Source organism: Paramisgurnus dabryanus, chromosome 23, assembly GCF_030506205.2.
Source record: "Paramisgurnus dabryanus chromosome 23, PD_genome_1.1, whole genome shotgun sequence".
NCBI lineage: Eukaryota > Metazoa > Chordata > Actinopteri > Cypriniformes > Cobitidae > Paramisgurnus > Paramisgurnus dabryanus.
This window is the reverse complement of record NC_133359.1, coordinates 5,477,970-5,484,067: the sequence shown is the minus strand read 5'-3', so window position 1 is coordinate 5,484,067 and position 6,098 is coordinate 5,477,970.

The following is a 6,098-nucleotide window of genomic DNA, read 5'->3' as shown; positions in this document are numbered from 1 at the left end:
GCCCATTAGTGCAAGCCTATTGGGTGCGGGCAGGGCCACTGGGAGGCCAGTAAAGGGGCGATGTGATGCGTGCAGAGCCCACGTCCTTATCAACAGACATTGATCTCTAAAACTGCACCTAACTTTGGCAGACGATCATGGGAGATCGATGTAGTGGTGCAGAATGAAATATTTTTTAAGTATGGGGTTTGATGATAATGGGTTTGAGTTATTTGATCGTTTTAGGTTTGAATATCAGAGCCATTGCACTTCCCAAAGAGTAACAATTTTATGCTTTCAGTCTCAGTATTTCATTTAAAGGAACAGTATGTAAGACATTTATATCAAATTAATCATAAAATGGCCCTGATATGTCACTATACATTAATATATAATTTTCATTTCAAATACTTATATCACTGACAACAGTGGTCGGGTCAAGATATTGTCATTTAAAAAGTGGAGTTGCAGCCCTCAACTGATGTTTATGTTGTCATGTTGTGTATTGGCCACCAGTTGTGTGATTGCAGTACCAGTTTTAGCCACAAGTTTTGTGATTGCAGTACCAGATTTGGCCACAATCCTACATACTGTTCCTTTAAGTATCAATTTAGTGCCAGTTGTTTCTCATAAAACTGTTTATGAGAAATGAAAACAGAACCAAATGAGAAAATTGTTGAAGTACATTAAGTTTATGGAGCTGTAAAATTGTTTAGGTAAAATCGATCTTGTGTGTGATTTTCTTTCGTATGGGTTTTTTCTCGTAATGTAATAATAATTGCCTTAAAGCTCAATTCCAAGTTGCAAAACTGTTGACCAATATGTGAGCAAATTTCAATTTTGGGCACAAAAACATTTACTTTTATTTTTTTATTGTAAAAATGCATCTCCAGGAACAAAACTGCAATACAATATATTTGACTCAATGTGAAGCAGTCTTTTGATTATGAGCGGGATAAATGAAAGTCATGTATTCCAGGAAAGAAATTGACCTAGAGCTACTATACTTGGTATAGATAATATTATTGTTATAAAAACTGCTTGTCATATTTTTTAGATAGTAATTTTGTTGCCATCATTATTAACAATGTTCCTGTAACTGTTTTAGGTCTATTGTATTTTATATCATTATGATAGGTTTAATGTATAGCTTTGACATTAACATATATTTTTTTTAAATAGTTTTTATTAAACTGGGTTATTGCCAGTAGCCACTGTAAGATATGTGACCCTGGACCACAAACCATAAGGGTCAATTTTATACATCATCTGATAGTTGAAAAAATAAGCCACTGATGTATGGTGGATGGGACAATCATTGGCTGAGATACAACTATTTGAAAATGTGGAATCTGAGGTTGCAAAAAATCTCCTTTAAAGTTGTCCAAATGATGTCCTTAGCAACACATATTACTAATGATAAATACTTTTAAAAAATATATTTATGATAGAAAATTTACAAAATATTATCATGGCACATGATCTTTACTTAATATCCTAATGATTTTTGACGATAATTTTGACCCATACAATGTATTGTTGGCTATTGCTACAAATATACCCATGCAACTTATTACTAGTTTTGTGGTCCAGGGTCACTTATTACAAGTATAACTTGCTACTGCAGATATACTGAAGATACTAAAAATATCGCTAGTGTAGTATAGCATGCATACTTAAGGTACATTCACATTATAAGCGACCCTGTGTGTCGCTCGTCTCTATCAAAAGAGGCGTTTCTAAATCTGGTTGTCATAAACAAATGAGTACCATCCACTCCAGTAACTGACAAGAGACGGATGACGTGAACTTCACTGCTTCGTTCTCATTGGTAGTGGCTCCCAAAAGTCACTCATAATTTGCATAAAGTTAAACTTTTCTCAACTTTGTTTTGCGCGACTGGACACGCCCCATTTAGTTGCCAATGGTCACTGTCGCCAGAATTCGCCATAAGGTACATTCACATTATAAGCGACTTTGTCGCTGTGTGTTGCTCGTCTCTTTCAAAAGAGGCGTTTCTAAATCTGGTTGTCATAAACAAATGAATAACGTCCACTGCAGTAACTGACGAGAGACGGATGACGTGAACTACACTGCTTCATTCTCATTGGTAGTCGCTCCCGAAAGTCGCTCATAATTTGCATAAAGTTAAACTTTTCTCAACTTTGTTGCGCGACTGGAAACGCCACATTTAGTTGCCAATGGTCACTGTCGCCCGTGTCGCCAGAATTCGCCATAAGGTACATTCACATTATTAGCAACTTTGTCGCTGTGTGTTGCTCGTCTCTTTCAAAAGAGGCGTTTCTATATCTAGTTGTCATAAACAAATGAGTAACATCCACTTCAGTAACTGACAAGAGACGGAGGACGTGAACTCCCCTGCTTCGTTCTCATTGGTAGTCTCTCCCGAATGTCGGTTGCATAAAGTTAAACATTTCTCAATTTTGTCTCGCGACTGGACACACCCATCCAGCCGTCAATGGTCACTGTCGCTCGTATCACCAGATGCCGGCCAGCTTCCATTGAAATCAATGAGATCGCATGAATGTACAGCGATGTTATCGCTGTGTGTCGCTCGTCTTTTTCAATGAGGTGTTTTTAAATCTGGTTGTCATAAACAAATGAGTACCATCCACTCCAGTAACTGACGAAGAGACAGATGACGTGAATTCTTATGCTTCGTTCTCATTGGTAGTCGCTCCCGAAATTCGCTCAATATTTGCATAAAGTTAAACTTTTCTTAACTTTCTCGCGTCGCTGGACACGACCATATGGTCGCCAATGGTCACTTTTGCTTGTGTCGCCAGAAGTCGACAGGTTTCCATTGAAATGAATGAGATTGCGTCACTCTGCTACTGCTGGTCGCTGGGTGTATGAATGGGGCGTGAAATTGCGTCGCTCTGCTACATCCAGTCACTGCTAGTCTGAATGCAGCTTTAGAATAAAACTCTATTCTGTGTTCTCTCTTTTTAATATTTACATAAATATCATGGCATATCAATGGTTAAAACCTTACTTTTGGCTTCAGAAGAAATTGACAAAAACCTTTTGTACCACTCCAGTAAAGTACAGTACACAATTGCACCTAAAGAGATCAAATTAGTAACTCTAAATATTGGTACCAAAGAGTGTAAATGAGTACAAATTGGTACCTATCTGTACCTAAATGGTATATGTTAGGACTTTTTATAAAGTGGGGGCCCCAGTGATAGATTGGGACCATTTTTATGCAACAGTTATCTTAAAATTATATAACACAAAATAAAAATATCTCTTAAGTATAGCACAACTTGGACTAAGGATTATGTATCTACAAAACTAGTTTGTCACAAAACATAACTGTATTCCCTTCCTCTTTTGCATGAATATATTTTGCAGTTGATCAACAGAGCTCGTAATTTGTCACACAGCAAGACGCATAGATGAACCGGTTTTGAATTGCCTTGTATAGGAACATGATATCCAGGCCACCATGACTTACTGTTGGTGTGTCACAGTACACTGTACCGCACGTCTCTTCAGGACACAGGTTCCTAACAACCAGAAGACTTCCAGCAACTCAAGGAATGAACGAATGATGAATTGCCCTGCTAATGATCACTACCCGCATGAAAATATATATAAGAGCTATTTTAGTATAACTCATAATGACCTTTAAGGCTACTATGACATGGGGAAAAATATGAAGCATGTGATGCATGTTATTGCTTTCCTAAGCATTTTGGCTTATGGTTTATACCTAACAGAAACTTTAAGGAGAAACCTGTGCAATATCTACAAATCAGATCATGATGGAGACTTGGAGTCAGGAAGAAACCACTAAGCAACACCATAGCAACCATCCAGAACCTCCCTAGCAACTGTATTACATTTTAAGTTAGGTTATATGTTATCCATCAAAATATAACAATATTATCCTGCTTAAATATTGATTTGAAATACTTTGGAAGCTTTTAGGTATTATGTTTAATGAAGTGATACATTTAACGTATAAGTAGTACCGGTCAAGTTGACATGCAGTACCCAGATTAGTTTAAAGTGATTGTTATCAGTGGATGACTTTTAAGCACCATTCATGTCTGAAAATTGAAAAATCTAGTTTTAAACTAATAGTTGTGGATGCATTCTGACTATTGTTAGGTTGGAAAAGACACACCTTAAACCCCACACATTGTTTTAGGTGCAAAAGCATTTAGTCTAAGTGCTAGACTAACACATTTGCCTGCTCCCTTTCAACAGCTTCAAAATGTGCTTCTTCCTGTGGGCCTGAAGTGTGACGCCCCAGCACACCAAAAGTGAGTTGTGGCGAGTTAAAATATTAACATAAAGCCTAATACTTTTTTATGCAACTTGAAAATGCAACAAAATATCAACACTGATTTTAAGTAATAGTTTATCCCCAAAATAATATTTTTCTTTTATGCACCTTTTCGTGACTTCGGTTGAAAAAATAAATGCATACTGGTTTGGAAAGTGTCAGTATGAGAAAATGATATGAGAATTTACATTACTGGGAGAACTATTACTTTAATCGATAAACGAGGCTTAGGCAAATCTGTCTTGCCCTTTCTAGGCCCAGTGGTAGCACAGCATGAGAGTATAATTTACCTGCTTTCCCATACTGCCACCTAGTGGTTACTGAACATTTGACAGCTTGCAACTTTATTAGAAATGTTTAGCACATTGACATTTTTTATTTGTTTCATGACACTAAGGAAAGTGATTTAAATTAGGGATAATGATAATAACTCATGATTCTCCAATATGCACCCTAGATATGCATGAGTTATATTGTATTTATAAAGTATTAATTTAGTAGTATTATGTAAGTAAAAATATCTCCCTTTTGCATGCATAGAAATGTATGTAAAATTAGTGATCAACATTATATAACATCATTTATACAGCATGTTTTAAAATAAACATCCTTCATATCAACAGAGCAAGACCTTGTACAAATAAGTGGTCAGTGTAACTTTTATCATCTTTTTAAAACTGTATTGTTCATGTTAGGATAAAATGACATAGTTGAAATCTTTTTTAGTAAATTTGTGTAAGATCCTGTCTCCGAATCCGTACTGAGTTCTGTCTTTCTAAAGTTGTGTGCCTCTGTGTGTTTTGATGGTGGGTAGATGAGATAGTATTTCAGGCTGTAATCTCTCCCCGTAAGCCCTTGGGTCAGAGACGGGCCTCGAACCCCCCAAGAGCACCACACTGCCAACAGCTGAACCAGCAGGGGCCAACCTGGCTGCTTCCCCTGAAAATGAGCACTCCACACACACATGCGCGAGAATATGCCCGAACCAACGCGAAGGACACTTTCAAGCACATACACATTATCCTGTGAACGTGTGTGGTCTTTAGGTCTAATGTTTTGTCATGGTGATAAATAATGATAATTACTAAGCCCCCCTGTACAGCAGGGATGGAGAACACACACAGAATCTGAGCAAAATACTGCGAATTACACACAGTACAAAACAAACTGTGAAATGTTAACATCGCTGCAGTAGGAATTGATAGGAACTGTAAACAGTGAGGTCCTGTTTTGTCTACCCCAAAACTGTTTATGCATATTTTAAATCTACATTACCAGAAAATACAAGTAGTGCATACATCACAGTAATGAGATAGATAGATAGATAGATAGATAGATAGATAGATAGATAGATAGATAGATAGATAGATAGATAGATAGATAGATAGATAGATAGATAGATAGATAGATGTGTGTCCGGTGTGTTTGGATAGTGTAGATTAAGAAGTGGTATTATCCCCTTCTGACATCACAAGGGGAGCAAAATTTCAATAACCTATTTTTTCACATGCTTGCAGAGAATAGTTTATCAAAACTAAGTTACTGGGTTGTTCTTTTTTCATTTTCTAGGTTAATAGAAGCACTGGGGACCCAATTATAGCACTTAAACATGGAAAAAGTCAGATTTAGATTTTTGATTTGATTTTGAAAGTTCAGATTTTCATGATATGTCCCCTTTAAAGCATTATTTGGTGTAAAAATACGTATATATAAAATTATTGATATGCTTTAATTTGATTGAACATGATTTTTTGCAGTATTAGATGATTTATCAAATTATTCATCGACTTTTTACTAACTT